Source organism: Chlorocebus sabaeus, chromosome 1, assembly GCF_047675955.1.
Source record: "Chlorocebus sabaeus isolate Y175 chromosome 1, mChlSab1.0.hap1, whole genome shotgun sequence".
In the NCBI taxonomy this organism is placed as follows: Eukaryota; Metazoa; Chordata; class Mammalia; order Primates; family Cercopithecidae; genus Chlorocebus; species Chlorocebus sabaeus.
In genome coordinates this window covers 37,647,549-37,667,905 of record NC_132904.1, presented here as the reverse complement: position 1 = coordinate 37,667,905, position 20,357 = coordinate 37,647,549, and the positions used below count along the sequence as shown (strand labels likewise).

Below are 20,357 nucleotides of genomic sequence, written 5' to 3'. Positions count from 1 at the left end.
TCAAAGCCAAACGACCTCCCTAACTCCCAAGGTCCCTCTAACTCTGATAGGCCCTAAGCAAGACTTTCACAGGTCAGCAGTCTACTAAGTGGAAACATTATTCGAATAAATGACTGCTTGGGAGCTCTGTGTACCCCAGTGAGACTTGGACTGACTAGTAGGCTTCCCTGTAGGATGATCAATCAGAGGGATCCCCCAAGTTCCTCAACAGGGAATTCATTTGTCTAGGGCCATCCAGTTTCTTTAGAGAATAGCCTTTCAATGTGCCTGCCTTGGGGATAGAGCCTAGCTCCTAGAAGTTCCATTGCAAAGGTGGAGGGCCACCTGTTCAGAAAGCAGACATTAAACCTCTTGTTTCCAACACCACTCTTTACTCCTACTGCTACTCCTTATACCTTTATTTTTTCATTTCCTGATCTTTGCCCACGTTCTAAAGGAAAGATGAGCCCTCTCTTCAGTTGAAGTGTCTAAGCTATAGTTTCCTGTCTCTTGTAGCTTCAGCCTTCCTCACACCTTCTAGAAATGTGTTCTCCCTCTGCCAGGAACATGCATTCCCAGAGATCTCATGACTGGTGCCTTCTCATCATTTAAGTCTTAGCTCAAACATCACCTCCTCAGGAAGGTCTCCTATCTAAAGTAGCTCTCCATCCCGAGCCCTTTCCACTTCCACCTCCACACCCTGACTCCTGTGTTTCATAGGGCATTTGTCGCTGTCAGTTACATCTCGCTCATTCATTTGTTGATCCTCTTCATCCCCCAACCAGAATTCATTTTCCAGGAGAATACAAATTTTGTTTATAAAGTTCTGCATTATCATCAGACTTTAGGCACCTAGCAAATAGTAGGTACTCAATAAATGTTGGTTAAATGAATAGAATCACTCATTTGTTCATTCAACAAACATTCGTCAAAAGTGTATTTGGTACCAGGAGTTGTGCCTATAAAGGAGAATTTCATTCATTTATGCAGTGTCTTCCTGCTTCCCTACCTCTTCCTGGCTCCTCTGCCCATACTCCCCGTCAGTCCGCGTGCGCGCACACACACACACACACACACACACACACAGAGGCTGGCTCTGTCTTTGCTGCCAAGTGGCTGGCCCAAAATAAAGAAACCCAAAAATGGGGTGACCTTGTACCCATGGCCAACTGTAATGCAGAGCAGACGGTGGCAGCCAGCCAGACAATGGAAGCTGAATGTTTCCTGGGCTCAGCCTAGTAAATATTCAACTCTAATAAAAGCCACGGTCCAGTGAGCAATTAGAGAAAGAGGCCCAGGTGTCACTGGAGAGGGTTGTTCTTATTTACAAGAACACATGGAGCCTGGTGAGCAGGCAGCCCTCCTCCTTGGCCTTGACTTTATCATAGCAAACAGGCCTGACCAAGAGTTTTCCTCCAGACACTTGCAGCTGGCTGGGAAATGAGTGTGATAGTAAACACATGTTGCTTCGCTTGTGACCTGACAAATCAGATTACCTGCCTCAGACACACGTAGGGGCTTTATGGTGAGGCTATCTAAAAATCAAGCTCTCTGAATGTACAACTGGTTTGTTGTTTGTTGGGCTCTGAAATTGCTCAGAACGCCTTGCAGTCACGTGGAACAGAATATATTTTATTTTATTGTCTCCCATTCCAACGGAGCTAACACCAGCCTTGTTTGTGTCAAGGAGCCCAAACATTATCATTCAAAGGCCGTATTTACAAACGAAGCGGGATGGCCATAAAACTGATGACCTTGCTGCTTCTGGAATCTCATAAAAAGTTTCCAAGCTGCTCCTCCCCAGAGCAAATAAGGGTGTTGCAGTTGCTAGTCCCCTGGCAGGGTTCCAGCTGGGGCTATTACATTCCTCCCTCATAAATACAGACTTGTCTGCCTGACAGGGTGCTTAACTCTAGAGGTGCTGCTGTGTTTGGAGCATTTAAACCCAGAGGCAGGGGCGACACAGAAAAAGAAACAAAAGGCGTCAGAGTTGTGGGAGAGCAGGTAGGGAATGGTGAAAAGAGGCAACGTTGATTGAGAAGGTGTCATGTGCCAGGCACTGTGCAAATGATTATTTATGTATTTTCTCATTCAAACTTTGTAACTTACTCATAGGCCAGCCCTCAGTGGAAGCGTTAACCCATGTGCCCATGCATCGAAGGTCAAAAGACACACGCCAACTACATTTGGCATTTTTGTTGGGGTCGCAGTGGATATTGTTTATTAACTGTGTGTGTTTTCCAATGGTCTTTGTGGTAGAAATGGCCCATTGATACAAATGCAAGAGTCAATGGGCCATGTGTCTGGGTAGGGCTTCCAGGAATCTACTGTTTGAAGCTCTTTGAATGAGGATGATGTGAATCTTAGGAGAACCATTTTATAATCAAAAGGGTGGGGCAGGCGTGGTAGCTCACACCCGTAATCCCAGCACTTTGGGAGGCTGAGGCAGGCAGATTACCTGAGGTCAGGAGTTTGAGAGCAGCTGGCCAACATGGTGAAACCCCGTCTCTACTAAAAATACAAAAATTAGCCAGGCATGGTGATGTGTGCTTGTAATCCCAGCTACTTGGGAAGCTGAGGCAGGAGAATCGCTTAAACCCAGAAGGCAGAGGATGCAGTGAGCCGAGACCACGCCACTGCACTCCAACCTGGGCAACAAGAATTAAACTCTGTCTCAAAAGAAACAGACAAACAAACAAAAAACAGGGTGAGAAATGGCAAAACAAACAAAAGAGCCTAAAATATGGATAGCACCGTGGATAAGTTCCCTCACCCCAATCTGCCCATGCTGGGCTCCTTGTCACCATAAAAAAATAAACCCTTCCTTGTTGTGCCGGACACTCTAAGGTGACCCCCATGATCCCCACCTGCTGGTGGTCATGTCTGTATGTGCTCCATTCCCCTTGAATATGGATAGGGCCTGTGACTTGCTTCTAACCAGGGTGGCAAAGGGGATGGAAAGTGACTCTGGTGCTTGCGTCATGTTATGCAAAGCTTCTTCTTAGCAGGCTTACTCTCGAGATTCTCCCTGCTGACTTGATGAAGTAAGCAGCCTTGTCAGGAAAGCCTACATGGCAAGGAACTGCAAGTGGCCTCTAGGAACTGTGAGTGGACTTTAGGAGCTAAAGTTAGCCTCCAATCAGCAAGATGTCAGGGCACTTAGTCCCACCGCGGCAAGGAAATACATTCTTGCCAACCATCTGAATGAGCTTGAAAGTGGATTCTTCCCAAGTCAAGCCTCCACATAAGAATGCAGCCCATCTGACACATTCATAACAGCTGGTGAGACCCTGAGCAGAGGACCCAATTAAACCATGCCTGGACTCTTCATCCACAGAAACTTCGAGACAATCACTGCATGTTGCATTAAGCCATGATGTTTGTGACAATTCGTTACGCAGCAATAAATGACTAACACACTCCTTTACACAGCTCTAGTCAGCTTTTCCTTATGTGCAGCCAAACTGATAGAGTTGGTGGATACACAGATGATCATCTAGGGAGACCTCCCAAAATGGGAGGAACGGTAACTGATGCTTAGAGAACGTAGAAGAGCAGGGATTGTCAGCAACTGAAGAGACAGCTGCAGTCTTAGAGATTTTTCTCCCAAGAGAAAAATTGAGTATTCTCATTTAGAAGGCCTTTAGCTGCTAATTATGTAGATGCTCTCCAAAACATCATAAGTGATTAAGAAATAGGAAAAAGAAAGTTTGTTTGATAAACCTGTGGGGTAAGTTTTTTCACTGACTAAGGTAGGAGAGTAACAGTTTCTTTGGATATTCAAGCCTCTTTGTAAGCAATTGGCTGCCTTCCATTCAATTATCAAGATGTACCATAATTTACCAAGTCCTTCCTCTAATCACAGACTATTTAAGATGCCTTCCATCACTAAGATTTTTCTTTTTTTCTTTGAGACAGAGTTTCACTCTTGTCACCTAGGCTGGAATGCTGCAATGGCGGGATCTCAGCTCACTGCAATCTCCGCCTCCCAGGTTCAAGCGATTCTCCTGCCTCAGCCTCCCAAGTAGCTGGGATAACAGGCACCTGCCACCATGCCTGGCTAATTTTTAAAATATCTTTAGTAGAGACGGGGTTTCACCATGTTGGCCAGGCTGGTTTTGAACTCCTGAGCTCAAGTGATCTGCCCGCCTTGGCCTTCCAAAGTGCTGGGATTACAGGTGTGAGCCACTGTGCCCGGCCCCATCTCTAAGATTTTTAGATTTGTTGGAAATAGTTTTGAAATCCAAACATAGCAATACAATACCAGCTGGCATCTTGTGAGCACTTACTCTGCAAAGTGCTGTGTCAAGCCCTTCACTTGGATTATCTCTTTCATGCTCACATCCATCTTGCAAGGTAGGAATGATTATTAACCCCACATGACAGAAGAGAACACTGAAAGGTTCAGCAGCCAGCCAGCAGGGGGCAGGGTTCAAACACAGGCAGTAGCCTCCATATCCAAGGTGTTTATACACTAGGTTATTCATTCAATGTAAAAAATGGAAAATAGAGAAAAATAGTAATAAGAAGGGGAAGGGAAAATTTTCCTTTACTCCAAATGCCCGAGAACAACTACAGATAACTTTCTGATATATTTCCTAACAACACAGAAATTAGACTAAATATACAAATGTATATCCTGTATCTATTTTTTTTTTCAGTTACTGTAATGTTTTCAAGTCTCCTTATAAGCATTGACCACCTTCTATTCCATTGTCAAGATGTGCCATAATTTGCCAAGACCTTCCCCTAACAGCAGACAATGTGAGATGCCTTCCATCTAAGGCTATTACTAATAATGCTGCACTAACCATCTTTGTACATAAAGTTTTTTTCCACATTTGAAGTTTTCATATGAGGGTAGAATTCCCCAAGCAGTATGATCGAGTCAGAAAGGATGAGTACACCCTTAAGGGTATTGACACTCCCTGGTCTGGATGGCTCCAGCTCAACAATGCCACAAGAAGTTTGGGAGACAAGAGAAGGAAGACCTGCATCTCTCAAACAGGAATGGGCCCTTCCCATGAACATTCCTGTCTTCAAAAGGGACATGAGGGACTATTTACCTTTAGAAGGTCAGATTTTTATTGTCATCGGGAATACAGTGCTTCTTCCAGACACTATAAAATTCAAGCCTAATATTTGGTAAACTTCCCTAGTGTTTGTGTTTCGTAAACTGTCTCCCAGCTGTAGCCTCAGCTCTCTTTATATGTTCCTAAATAAACACCAGGTCCTGCTACTGCCTTCTGGTCAGAGCAGAACTCTGCTGTCACCCAGCCTCTTGGTTCTCATTGGTACCCACCATATTTTCCATTATTTTCTAGATGCTCAAAAGAACAAAAGGAGTTTTTAACCGTACAGGCACAAAAATGTGCTTTGTGTTTTAGGGAAAATAAGTGAAACTTAAAAAAAAAAAAAGAGTTTATTGTGATGGCTAAATGAACCAGGAAAAGCAGTTCTCATTCCATCTGTTGCAGCTCTGTTTTAAATTAGGATGATGGAGCCAGCTATTTGAATGGAAAGGGACCCTAGGACACCTAATAATGAAAATACCTAGCATTTCCTGAATGTTTACTATGTGCCATGCACTGGGCTATTTTGCATAGACTGTGTCCCATAACCTCAGCACAACCCTATCAGCTAAATAGATTAATTTTCCCGTTTTACAGATACTGAAACAAAGAGACGGAGAGATAAATAACATTCCAAGGTCCTACAGCTATTTGGGTCTTTCATTAGAGCCACAATACATTTTAGAGACCAGTGAGGTCTTAACTCTGCTCTAGGGCTTCTAGGACTACTGCAGGCACAAGGGCTGTCCAAAAACGGAGAGTCAGAGAGAAAGACTCCCACCCATCTTATTTTTCTTTCTTCCTGTGGTAGACAGAATAATGGCCTTCCAAAGATGTCCATGTTCTAACCTCTAGAACCTGTGATATGTTATCTTACATGGCAAAAGGAACTTTGCAGATGTGACTAAGTTCAGGACTGGGAGACAGCGAGATTATCTAGGATTATCCAAGTGGGCCCAATCTAATTACACAGGACCTTGAAAATACAGAACCTTTCCCAGCTGTGATCAAAAGGAGTTGTGATTGTGGAAGAACGATCAAAGAGATGCAATGTTGCTGATTTTGATGATCGAGGAAGGGCCATGAGCCCCAAAACTGGAGTTTCTAGAAACTGGAAAAGGCAAAAAAAAAAAAAAAAAAAAAAGCTGCTACCACAGAACCTCCAGAAAGGAATTCAGTCCTGCCAACATCTTGATTTTAGCCCAATGAAAGCCATGTGACTTCTAACTTGTTCAACTATAAGATGATAATCGTGTGTTTTGTTTTGTTTTGTTTTGAGACCAGAGTCTGACTCTGTCTCCCAGGCTGGAGGGCACTGACGCCATCTTGGCTCACTGCAACTTCTGCCTCCTGAGTTCAAGAATTCTCGTGCCTCAGCCTCCCAAGAAGCTGGGACCACAGGCATGTGGCACCATGCCTGGCTAAGGCTGGTCACATTGGCCAGGCTGGTCTCAAAGTCCTGGCCTCAAGTGATCTGCCTGCCTTGGCCTCCCAAAGTGCTGGGATTATAGGCGTGAGCCACCGTGCCTGGCCCAATAGTGTGTTGTTTTAAATGACTTAATTTGTGATCATTTGTTATGACAGAAATAGCAATTTCGTATACCCCTGTGTTTGACAAATCATCTCCACTATGTTTTTGAGATTGATTTTCAGTGTGATTGTTTATTTGGGAAAGAAAACAAATGGGACTTTTCCTTTGTTTTTTTTTTTTTTTTAGTTGAAAACTAATTCCTCTTTTTTTCCCCCAGAAGAATAATGCTTATGCCTGGAGACAGAATGGGTTTTTTCTGTGGTCACTCCATGCCAGGGCATCAAGCCCAGTGTTTACTCAACTGCAGCACCACTGAGTGCTCAGGAACCTCCCCCTCTGAGTCAGGGCTACAACTATAGGCTCTGGTGCATAATCCAGCACTAAATATTTGATGAAAAGCTTTGTCACTCAGCCAATCAACAAAAATCCCTCAGGATGGATCAGACAGTGTACTATGCATTGACAATGAAGGGATGAATGCACCTCAGTCCCACCACTGGGAAACTCAGGCACTTACATTACAGTGACTACAATTATGATATGCAGGGCAGGTTCTATGGTTTGTTTGACCCCTCTAAACCTCATGCTGAAATGTGATCCCCAATGTTGGAGGTGGTGTCTAATGGGAAGTGTTAGGGTTATGGGAACAGATCCCTCTCAATGGCTTGGTCCACTCCTCATGGTAACAAATGAGATCTTGCTTTATTCATTCCCCCAAGAGCTGGTTTCTAAAAAAGATCCTGGCACCTCTCACCTCTCTCTCTTGCTTCCTTTCTCATCATATGATCTCCGCACAGCCATCTTCCCTTCCCTTTCCTCCATGATTGAAAGCTCCCTGAAGCCCTCACCAGAAGCAGATGCTGGTGCCATGCTTCTTGTGCAGTTTGAAGAACCATAAGCCAAATAAACCTCTTTTCTTTATAAATTACCCAGCCTTGGGTATTCTTTGACAGCAATGCAAGCAGACTAAGATGGCAAGACAGATCATAGACAAAGGCTACCTAGCTGAGTCCTACCTAGCTCATTTCCAGGAAATGACATCTAAGATAAGGCGTGAAAGATAAGTGAAAATTGACCAGGCATCGAAGAAAAGAATATTGTTTTGTGTAGTAGGAATAGCAGGGAAAGAGAGAAGAAATGGATAGCTTCCATGAGTCAAGAGAATGGTTGAAATACAGGTTTAAAGAGATGGTGGTCAGGATAGTTGAGATAAGAGAAGTAAACCAGAGTGGGTACAAAAGGCCTTGTGAGCTAAGTTTAAAATTCGCTTGAGTTTACTATCCCTGAATGTCCATTACCTGATGACAAGGGAAAGCCATGGAAGGTCTGAAAAACTGACACAGAGAGATACCAAACACAGGGCCAGGACAGAATAGGGACACAATAAATACCTGTTGATTCTGAATTCAAGTTGGTGATTCGTATAATCAAGGTGTGTGAAAAGTGCAATGAGAGCAAGGAGGAGGGACGGGCTAGCTCTACCTGCAAGGGATGGGAAGATTCATATGCAGGCAAAGTTGGCTTGGGCCTTAAAGGGTGAGTACCACAATGGGTGTGTTAAGTGACTTGTTATTTTCTCTGCAATCTTTAATTAGCACACACTGACAGTCTTTGGAGTCCATCACATTCTCAAAGACCTTCATGCCTTGAAAATCCTGCAAATTCACACCTCTATTTCTAGTTTTTTTATTTTGTACTAACGATGTGTCATCATAGTATAATATTGGACTAGCTTTCCAAAGGCATGTGGTAGAAACTGTCCCCATCCCCAACAACCTTCTTCCTTACCAACAAAACATTATTTTTAGTCAAGACAGAAAAGTGCCAGCCCTGGGTTGGTGGGGGTTAAATCATGATTGACCTAAGTCAGCCATGACTATTTCATTAACTTGCCAGACATTTTTCCAGGCTCCCTTGCATCTAAGGGCAGTTATGGGACCCAGTTCTGGTCAATAATATTCTGGTCATTTAGATATAAGAGTGAATCAGCTGGGAGGACTTCTGGGATACTTTTGTTTCTGCACTGATAAAATGACATAGTCATTCCAAGAAAAGGATGTTTTGCCACGCCACACTTCCACTCCTTGTCACCTCTCTACTTCTGAATACTGTTGTGATATCTGGAGACATGGCAGCCATCTTGAAACCATGAGACAAGAAGAATCAATTACTTACATAAATCTGGAGATGAAAAAGTGTCTGTCAACTCAATAATACTGTGGAACTGCTGTTCTCACTTTAGAATACTTACCTCCAGACTTCCTGTTATGTGAGATAATCAAGCTGATATGGTGTGGGCCACTATCAGTCAGGGTTTTATTACTATAGCCAAATACATTTAAAATTATATAGATGTTTCCAGAAAGAGGACTACCTTTCTTCTCACCAGCATTATGTAGCTCTAAGACTATCAATAAAGTGGCCAACTAGCCACATGAAGATGCAAGATATTGTTTTCCCAATCCAGAAAACAGAAAACTTTCTTCCTTTAATCTTCCCTTCCCAATAATGACTCTTCCTTGGCTAAGAGGAGATGTTTACACTTCAGATTTCATACTTTCAAATATCACCTATTGCTTCATTGCCCTTTATATTTGGCCGGGCCTTTATTCATGGTGGTCATTCTGGAGACCCCAGCTGGCTAAGAAAATTGAACTTGTCAAAAAATCAGAGTGAGATTCTCCTTGGCAACCGCAAAGATAAGCTGTCACCAGCCCTGTCAACAGTCACAGCAGAAAGAGAGCTATTTATTAATCTAAGACCTTCATGAGTCACAGTCTAAACATTCTGCAAACCCTCCCTGGCAAGTCATACCCTGCCCTAGTCTCTGGGGAGAATGCTTCCCACCCAGAGCCACTTCAACACAACAGACTCTTGGCTTTTGGCTGTCTAATCTTTGGGCTGCACAAGTGGTCGTGTTATTAATGACTCTGAGTCATCATATAGGGCATTTCATCTGGAGTGTGTGTAAAGAGGAGGAAGATGGAGGCCTACTGTAGCCCAGACAAGAAGTGAGGCTTCCCCTTGCTATGCCTCTGCCTCACTGTGTGCCCTTCAAAATGCAACCTATTTCCTGCATTATAAGGGTTCAAATCTCTCCACTTCTTGGTTACCTCCTTTTTTTTTTTTTTTTTTTTTTTTTTTGAGATGGAGTTTTCCTCTTGTCACCCAGGCTGGAGTGCAGTGGTGTGATCTTGGCTCACTGCAACCTCTACCTCCCAGGTTCAAGTGATTCTCCTGTCTCAGCCTCCCAAGTAGCTGGGATTAAAAGCACCCACCACCAAGCCCGGCTAATTTTTAGTAGAGACAGGGTTTTGCCATGTTGGTCAGGCTGGTCTCGAACTCCTGACCTCAGGTGATCCACACACCTTGGCCTCCCAAAGTGCTGGGATTACAGGTATCGGCCACAACGCCCAGCCATGACCTCCCTTTTTAATGCCCTCTTGTTTGTCAGTGTCAATCAGCATTCAAAGAACTGAACAATACTCAAGTGAGTTCGCACAGTGCTGAGGTGAGAGAGATGGTAAACAAGGGCTCTGTTTTATATATATATATATATATATTTAATTTTAAGCCTAGATTTTTAATTACACTTTTTCATTTTTGTTTTAAATTTCTGCTCCATGCCAGTGTATACGGTGAATATGACCATCCCCTTTGAATCTGAAGCCTTGATGGCACCTTCCATGCAAAGCTTGACTCCGTGTATGTGGTTTAGTTGTTACTTCTTTCAGGAAGTCTCTTCTGATTTATGTAAGTGGTGCTCCATTTATGAGTCCCTATAACACCTTCTACTTCTTTAACAAAAGAGCTTATCATACTGGTAATTTGGTCACTCTTATGATTGCAAGGTCTGCGAGAGTAGGGTCTATCTCGTCACCTATGTCAAGAACATTTTCTGACACATAGTGGGCACCTCAAGTAACATACAGTGAGTGAATGGGTAGAGGGGCCACCTTCTACAGCCTTCTACAACTGAGCAAATCCCAAAACTGGCCTTCAGGCCCCCAAACTTGCACTAAGCTTGCTGGAGAAGATGGGGAGAGGACTGATCAGAGGGATGTTTCTGACATGCTATCATTCTGTGGTGATGGCAACATCAATACCTTGTGGATATGGACCAAGGCTTATACTTTTCTGTGCAATAAAAGAGAATCTGGCTGGCCACAGTGGCTCAAGCCTGTAACCCCAACACTTTGGGAGGCCCAGGCAGGAGGATCACTTGAGCCCAGGAGCTTGAGATCAGCCCAGGTAACATAGTAAAACCTCATCTCTACTGAAAAAAATTAAAAGTTAGTCAGATGTGTAGGCATGCTCCTGTAGTCCCAGATACTGAGGAGGCTGCGGCAGAAGGATCACTTGAGCCTAGGAGTTCAAGGCTATAGTGAGCTATGATCGCACCACTGCACTCAGCCTGTTCAACAGAGTGAGACCTTGTCTCAAAGGAAAAAATATATATAAGATGGAAAAAATCGGTCTTAATATTATAGGCTTGCTGCAGAGATTAAAGGAGATCGCATGCTCACAGTCTGTGGCACATAGTAAGCGTTCAATACATGCAACTGCTCTATTATAAGCTAAGAAGGGACTAAAACTCAAAATCAATTTTTCTTCCTGTTATAACATATCCCTCCCACCTGAATGTCTGCCCCACTGTGGTGTTGCCAGGGGATGCTAGGTTTTATCTGGCTATCTTTCAATGCCTAATATGCCACCTAATTTGAAATCAGCTGGCACTCACACACACAATGTACCCTCTTTTCCATAAATTCAGATTGTACCTATTTACCTGGACTTACCAAGAACTTGCACTGTGACCTTTTCCAGATGCAGTCCAGTTTTTAAGATGTTATGTGTAATCCCCATCTCTCCTGACCTTACTGGACTTTGTATCTGGACTCTCTGGAGTATGAGTCCAAGCAGCCCTCATAGACTCTGGCATGGGTTTGTCTGCTGACTCTCCTGGCTCCCCATTTCCTCAGCTGAGACCACAGTCAACTAGCCAGCTGGCTTCCTGGCTGAACAACCAAACCCCTGGTTCCAGCACACAAATGCTACCCAGGCAAAGTGTGTGGAATCCAGTGTCCTTGTGTTTCCTGTCCATTTCCAGCTCATGACTGGGATGGGGCTGAGACCCTGTCCTCAACAAGGCTAAAACCTCCTTGGAAATGGCTATATGCCCTACACCAAAGGACCAGAAAATTGTCCATTAGTAGACACATGTGAGTGTGGGAGTGAACCCCAAGAACCTATTAATTACCCTGACCTGATAGTGAAAAAACACTATCCACGTAAAATGCAGCCCAGAGAATAAACATATCCCAGACCAGTTTCAAAGTGTGATTGACACCAAATACATTCATTTTGCAGGGGCCATGTTAAACAGGGGAAGGGGGAAACTCATTGAGCACCATATGCCTGACATATTCTCACATAATCCACACAACATCCTGTAACCTTGATAACTGTGTCTTTAAGGTGAGCTGGATTAGTAATTTATCCTAAAAGTTACATATTAAGTGACCAAACATGGATTCAAGCCCATATCTGTCTCCAAGCCCAAGGTCTAAGCACTCTCATTCTCCCATACTAGACATAAAAAGGTAAAGCTCACCTTCTAGAGACAATTACCAAAGAGACATAATGCCTCCCCTTGGTAGACACTCTACCCTTCTCCTTTCCCCTGCAGACTCTCTGTTGAGATCCTGCCCAGCCAACCAGCCAGCAGGCCTTATTCTTTGTAAAGCCTTTAAGAAGTCCCTCTCTACTTAGAAAGGCAGTAGCATAGAGTACAGTCATTAAATCTGGTTCCAGAGCCAGGTAGCCTAGGTTCAAATCCCGGTGCCACTACTTATTAGCTGTGTGACGTTGGACAAGGTGTTTAAAGTGCCTGTGCCTCAGTTTTCTCTTCTGTAAAGTAGGGACAATACTAGTAATCTAATCTATCGCATGGGTGGTTGTGAAGATTGACAGAGTTCATATGGGGCTGACACATATTAAGTGTTCAATGAGTTTCAGCTACCAGTATTACAGGTTAATTTTATAAAAATTTGACACGGTGTTTTCAATCTCATTGGGCAGATGAGGGAACTGAGGCAGAGAACGGTTAATATCTTGTCCATGGTCACACTGCTTATCACAGGGAAAGCCAGGATCAGTTAAAAAGAAAAGGGGGGGTCTCCCGATTCCTTACCCAGGGCATTCTGTCCTCCTGCTCACTTAACCAAGAGGCAGAAAAAGCAATTCACCTGTTAATGCAAGACATAATCTCCCCTCCCTGAAGTTCTTCCTGTCACATGAACCACAAAGAAGTCACCACCAACATCCATTTATTTATAAACCTACAACATTAGCCTCTTCAATTAAAAGCCTCTTGGTAACTTGCTGGTTAAAAGCGTTTCAGATTCTGTCAGAGAAACAAGCTCACACTGACATCTTGTCTCCATATGCCTTTGAAAACCTGCTGAGAGTCCCTTAATCCCTCGCTGAGGAACGTTCCTCTGCACTCTGTTCTAAGGTTTCCACCGTTGGGTGTGGGTATTTTCTGAAAGCTCTCTCTTTTGAAAAATTCCCATGCTTTGAGTCATGCCAAAATCAGAGGGAAATGAATGCTGCCAAAAGTTCCAACATTTACATAAGTTCTTAATCAGCCCTCTAGTTCATTACAGTGTGACATATCAGTTACACTGCTGTTCAGGCAAAGAAATGGGGTCTCGGAATCTGCAGAGGGCCCTGGAAAATTGTGTTCTCTGAGTGAAAGTGGAGCAGGTTCCAGCTTCTCCCTTTATAAAAGTTCGATCTTGGCTGCATTTGTGTTGACGTATTTAGTAAATATGTATTGGTTTCTTAATATTGGGACCATAATAGTGGATGGAGAGACAAAAATAAGTAAAAAAGATATGACCCCGACTTTATGGAACTTATAGTCTAGATGGACAACAGACACTAATCAAAGTAAGGGATACTGTGAGAGTGTGTAGCGGGGGACATAAACTTGACCCCATCTGGGGTTCAAGAAAAGCTTCTGCTAGTGAACGATGCTTCTTCACCTGGAATCTGTAGGTTTGGACAGCAGGAATGTCTAGGCAGCGTAGTACAAAGCTGCATAGACGAAGTAGAGAGAGCAGAGGAAATGAAGACAGATGAAGCCAGTGAGCTAAATATGTCTTTATTTTAGAGCTGTGGGAAACTGCTGAGAGCCTGTAGCCACCGTGTCTAAGGGCGTCACCATCCTGATTATAATAAAATATTCTCGCTATATTATGGTTATTTCCCTGTCATCTCCTACCCTGATTGGCATAATAGCTACTATTTTGCTAGCACTACGTTTATATACACACATATATATATTTACATTATATGTGTTTTTATATACATAGAGACTATATATACATACACACACACACAAAAACTCATGGTCTCACCAATCCTCGCCCCAACTCTATAAAGAATATACTATCATTATGCCCATTTTACAGATGAAAAGAAGAAGGCTCAAAGAGAGTAAATAATCTGCTTATGACTACACAGATTAGACAGGTTGGAAGGCAGATCTCTCTGATTCCAAGGTCCAAGTTTTTAACATGTCAATAATGCAAGTTCCCTGCAGTCAGGAGCTGGGTTTTCTGATTCTGTTTGGTTCGCTAATGCCTGGCCCACAGGCATTACAGGTGTATGGAATTAACTTTGTTGCTTGTCCAAGCCTCCCGTCCCCTACTCCTCACCTAATCATAGGTGACACTTCTAAAGCCCTTACTTACTGCATGCCAGCTATGGTTCTAGTACTTCATGCATATTTTCTCATTTTCATCTTTGCCACAACCTATGAGGTAGGTACTATTATTTTCATCTTCTCCATTTTTCAGACAAGAGAACTGAGTTACAGAAGCATTAATAGCTTCACTAAGGATACACAGTAATAGGTGGCCCAACAAAGATTCCAACTCAGGCAGACTGGATCCAGAGCTTGGACTGCTAACAACTAGAGATTATTGTTCCTCTCGCAATCCAGCCACATGAATCTCCTTTATGTTTGGTGCAAAATATGCATTGTTATTCACCTCCAGCCTTCACAAATGTCAATGTCTCTTCCTATGCATTCTCCTACCCCACCTAACCTCACTTTCCCTTGGGTTCCCTCCTATCCATCCTCCAGGACTCTTGGTCAGTGTCAGGTGCCCCTCCTGTGTGTGCCCCCACATCACCCTGTGCTTCCCCTTCCCAGCACTCAGCACATAAACTGGGTATTTCAACTACAGGTTCACTTGTCCACCTCCCACCCTTGACTTGAAGCTGCACAGGACAGGGTCCCAAGCTGCCCAGGCATTTCTATGTCTACAAAGCCTGCAGCTTGGCAGGGGCTCTAGCATTACTGTGAAATGACCAGATACATTTATAAATAAGTGAGTAAATATTGAATAGTTTTTTGTAACCCAAAGTGGTTAGCACATAGCAGGCCTCATTCAGTGTTGCTGAATGAAGAATCAAGTGTATAATGTTATTTCAGAATTAAATTTTTACTTGTGGTTTTCTTTTTCTCCCTCTTTGTTTTCAAAGCCCAAAGAAAGATGACAGAAGAACAAAGATGAAGGATGGGGCCGCTGGTTTACAGGAAGGGTAAAGGAAAACGACCATCCAGATTTTTCTTCCAACTTTAAGAAAAAAAAAAAAAAACCTGAGGTCCTCCTAAACCCTAGGCATTTGAGCAGTCTGAGCAGTGGCCTCCTGGACTCCTTGTCTACCTGTGTCTCCTGAAGCTTGGAGCCTGCAACAGCAGGCACAGGACCTCCACTGAGAGTGCTGGAGGCTCTGAAATGGAGCGCGGAAGCTGCCGGAGCTGTGATTGTTCCTGAGCCGCAAGGACAGTGGCTGTTCTGAGCACTTCAGGAAGTACTTGCTCCAAGGGGCCCTTCCAGCTATTGTTGTTAGGCCTGAGCATGCTTGGCTGGCACCGGGACAGGCTGCCCTCTCCAGGCCAAGGGTTGGTCCAGGGCACTAGGGGCAGGAAGGCGAAGTGGGGAGGTAGTGGGGGAGGGAGGGATACACAAACTAGGAAGGAGTCTTGGGCCTGGGCTTCTCTTTTCTTCAGGCCATTAATGCCAGGAGCCACCTGCCTCTAGGTTTATTTCTGTCTCCTCTGGCCATATACTGCACAGATTCATGATAAACCAGATGCTGCCAGTGATATCTTGACTGGGTCCATAAGAACTATCAAGTGCCATGAAAGGGACATGGGTTTTAGAGTCCAACACTCCGGCTTGCATGCTGGTTCTGCCCCCATGTGTGCCCTTGGGCACTTCTGAATCTCCTCTTCCTCTTCCTTTTCCTCTTCCATAAAAAAGAAATGATAACCAGCTTGAGAGGTCATAAGGATGAGATAAGCTAAGATTAATGAACGTGTCAGGTATACAATGGCAGTGGGAAAATGCTAGCTTCCTCCCTTCTCCTGAGCAGCTGGACAAGGAAGGGGTGGGTGTCGGGGGAGCTTGGGCAGCAGATGTCATATTTCGATGTGTTCCTCCCCAGCTCAGGCTGCAAGGCCTGGGCACTGAGCCCACTCCAGCCTGAATTCTCCCAACAGCTGGTCAGCTTCTCTGCTTGTCCTTGCTCGTGACTCCTGACTGAACCAAGAAAAGCCTCTGCTTTGCTCCAGTGACAAAAAAATAAATAACAAGAATGATGTAACACGTGTCTCTCAAGGCCACCAGCCACAGAGAAAGTCCAGGCATCTGGATCTGTACCCCAAATCCATACCAGCATTCCAAACCAATCCCCTGCTGTCCCTCGATTCTGGAAACTCCTGTGTTAACCCTCTACCTGCGGGCAGCGCTGCCTTCCCATTGTCTCATGACCAAGGCCACCAACCCTGTCACTGAGGCACAAAATTGGCTGGAGGCAGGAAATGAGTTCCTAAGCACTAAGTCTTTGCAACCTGATCTTTAGTAATAATTTATTACTATATTATACTAGCTTAATTAGTAATAGCTAATTATTAATACTAAGTAAATTACTGGTTTATTCAGCAATAAATAAACACTTACTGAGCACAATATGCCAGACGCTCTTCTAAACGCTTTATGTTAACTTATTTAATCTTCACAAACACATTTTGAAGTAGGTACTGTTCATAACTCCATTTCACAAAAGAAAAAACTGAGTTTTAGGGAGTTTAATTGCTGAACCAAGGCCCCAGAACTGGTAAGTTGCAGGTAAAATTTGAACCCATTTCTTCAGATGTCAAGTTGTGTTTTTTTGTCTTTCCATCATGCTACTGACTCCCAAACCAAATGAAACTGGCAGCCTGGATTCTTTCAGAGAGATGTTGTAAAAGAGTTCCCCTAGCAACCTCACCTGTTAAATCCCCAAACTAAGTCTGAAGAGCAAAGCAGGAGTCTGACTGCTCTTCAAAGGGAGAGATGTCAGGAAGCACGATGTAGTGAATCCTCTTTCTGCTAGGTGCTAAGAGTGTAATCCTGGACCTGTCAGCGGCCCTCTCTGGTATTCAGGATCCTCATCTGTAAAAGGAGAAGATAAAAGTAATTTGGCTTCAGACAAGATTCCTTCCAACCCTGACATTCCATAATCCTATGAAACAGCTACCATTTATTATTTCCTCTGTGCCAGATACTGTGCCGAGTATTTCACATAATAGCAAAATCATCGCAGCCAAGAAATAGCTGTGATGGAGCTGCAACTGATGGAGCACTGGTTATTTGCCAGGCTCTGCTGTATGTACTTCCCCCTGTATTATCTCATTTAATCCTCAGAACAACACTAAGAGGTAGGTATTATTATCCCCACCACCCTCAAGGATCTAAGGCTCAGAAGAATGATACAAATCTACTCAAAGTCTCCCAATCATTAACTGTTGCTCTTGGGGTTTGAACTCAGATTTTTCTGACTCCATAACCCGTGCTTTTAACCACTGTGCTACTTCAAGTGCCCCTCAACATCAGGCAAGGACAGACACCAGGAACAGGTTGTGTTGGTTTTGATTATCCCACTGACTCTCCATCTGCAGTTGTTTTCCTTCCATTCTGATCATCAATCATAGTGTGACTTAAATGGGTCAGAGAAGGAGTCCCCAGCTGCCATGCACAGCCACAGCAGCCACCCCACAGTCCTTTCTGTGGGCTTTCTGGGCAGCATTCGTGGAAAGTCCGATCTGTAAAAATAAACTAACAAGGTTGGGGGCGGGGTCCCCTTATTTATTTAGTCATCGCTCCCCAAGGCTAAACTGGTGGCCTGGCAACAGTGAGTATTTTCTCTGAGCTCAAAAGCCAACTCCAAGTGTTCAGGGTGAACAGGTTGGGAAACTTGAGAACCACACAGACATCAGGAAAAATTCCATGAGTGGTTGTCTGTGGTCAAAGGATGATATGGCCCTGAGTTTGCTCTCCCCAGGAGAACTTGGAAGCTGTCCCCTTTTCCACCTCCCGCCTCACTTGGAACTAAGTAAACCAAGAAATTCTAGGAAGCAGCCCAACCTGAAAGAGTTGGCTTCTCCAGGAAAGGAGAGGGGAGGGTGAAGAGGCCCAGGGTCTGTCCGTCTCCAAGGGATGGTGGGTCACAGAAGTCACTGACCAGCACTCCAGGCCAGATCTTGCTGGTCCGGCCATGGATTTTTCTAATCCTGTGGGCTGAACTGCACCCAAATGACTGCAGATGGAATCAGAGATGGAGGTCTCACCAGTCAGAGGAAAAGTATCCAAATATCAGGAGAGATGTTGAGGCATAGTTCCAGGAGGAGCCATCTAAAAGCAGGCAGAGTTTGAATTGAAAGAAACTTCCAACTTAAAAAAAAAAAAAATGCCTTTCTGTGTGGTCACTCCCTATGAGACAGGAGAGTAGGGTCTGGAAGCAGGGAACATAAGGCCAATTCATGCTGACTTCCTAGAACTAAATCAAATGGAAACACTTCAGCTATGACAGGAAATATCCTCTCCATTTACATAGAACATACACTGAGTAAATGACTTTGTAACGTTTTTGTAACTTTACTTCTTCCTCTTCATTTACGTAGGGTGTACACCAAGTAACCAATGGAAACCTCTAGAGCATATCTACACCCCAGAAAATTCTGTAACGGGGGTTTTGAGCCCCTATGCTTGGCCTGCTCCCACCCTGTGAAGTGTACTTTCATTTTCAATAAATCTCTGCTTCGGTTGCTTTATTCTTTCCTTGCTTTGTTTATGTGTTTTGTCCAATTATTTGTTCAAGATGCCAAGAACCTGGACACCCTCCACGGTAACAACTACAACCAAGGTCACCACATCGCACTACCTTACTTTGCTCCCCAAAAACAGTTGTTAGCATTTATTCATAATCCTCTCTGCTCTATCAATTAAAAAAAAAAAAAACTAGTAATTTCTGGAACAAAATCACAAATATACTCACTTTCACAAACAGTGTAGACATGTCAAGAATTCCATTTCTTATCCACAGGAGGACTAGTCTTGCCCCTTTACTCTGTGTTTTTGATTGCACTGGTCACTAAGTTTTTTCTCAGTGAAACAGCACCATATCAATACATCACTGGTATAAGTTTGTTAGCTTTCAATCAGAGTGGTGTCATTTTATTCCTGGGCCCTAAGGGAATTTGGGGTCACAAGGATCTGATTTCAAACTTCAGCTCAGCCATTTTATTTCTTCAAGATCCTAAACAAATAATCTATGCTTTCTCAGCTTCAGTTTTCCCATCTACAAAAATGGAGCTAGTCCTAGTACTACCTACCTCAAAAAATTATTATAAAGCTCAAAAGAGATAATGCATACAGAAAGCATCTGGAAACATAGTAGGGGCTCTATACATTTAACTACTTTCCCCCAACTCCTCACACTAGGCACAGGAAATATTACAGTAATTAAAAAAACAAAAAACCTTGCATCCCAAACTCCACTCCTCTACCTCTGTTTCCTAATCACACCACCTATACCCCAAATCCCCACATTCTGGTCCCCTGTGCTAAGAAAATATCTAAAAGTCTTCTCCTTCCCAGTGTTCATCAGGGTAGCTCCCTAGATATATTCAAGCACAAGGCTAGGGGACCCACATTATCAAGACCCTGTGAATGCATTCACCCATAGGGCGATGCTTTGCTCCATCCGATGTCTCAGACTCCAGGCCCTGCAATGATGCCCCTTCCCCCAGATGTCACAGTAGTCCTTATCAATGACGCCAGAGCAGTCATACCACTTTGGATGACCATTTGATAATCTCTCAAAGAGGATCTTATCTATTTCTGCCCAACTTCACTCCTTACCCCTGGAAAGGCATTAATACCACGAATAATGATATTTTTTAGCAAAAGCGATTAAGAGTTCAGGTTCTGAAATGAAGCAACCTCAGTCTGAATCTTGGCTTTGTCTCTCCCCTGCTTGACCTTGGCAGTGTTACCTAACCACACCGGGAAGAATCATGTCTTCCATGGGATGAGGGTACTACAGTGCATACTCACAAGGCTACCATGAGGATTTGTAAAAATCATTCACTTAAAATATTTAGCACAGTACCTGAAACACAGTAAATTCATAGTATATGTATTAGTCTGTTTTTGTACTGCTGACATCCCAGAGACTGGGAAGAAAAACAGGTTTAATGTACTCACAGTTCCTCGTGGCTGGGAAGGCCTCACAATCATGGCAATCATGGCAGAAGGCAAAAGGCACTTCTTACATGGCAGTGGCAAGAGAGAAGTGAGAAAGAAGTGAAAGCAGAAACTTCTTATAAAACCATCAGATTGGCCAGGCACCGTGGCTCACGCCTGTAATCCCAG

At 43.7% G+C, this 20,357-nt stretch overlaps 1 long non-coding RNA gene across 2 annotated transcripts in view; it reads right to left on the bottom strand.

The window, feature by feature from the left end:
* Nucleotides 1–18,447, bottom strand: part of LOC140712044 (uncharacterized) — a 67,363-nt gene extending 48,916 nt beyond the window's left edge. The window contains exons 1-2 of one of the 2 annotated variants that reach the window (XR_012093490.1): nt 18,069–18,447; nt 16,933–17,096 (exon numbers count right to left, since the gene is read on the bottom strand). This is a non-coding gene — a long non-coding RNA (uncharacterized lncRNA). Of the gene's footprint in view, nt 1–16,745; nt 17,097–18,068 lie in introns of those variants that run through there. The other variant, XR_012093491.1, reaches the window with a different exon arrangement.
* Nucleotides 18,448–20,357: the final 1,910 nt, after the last annotated feature.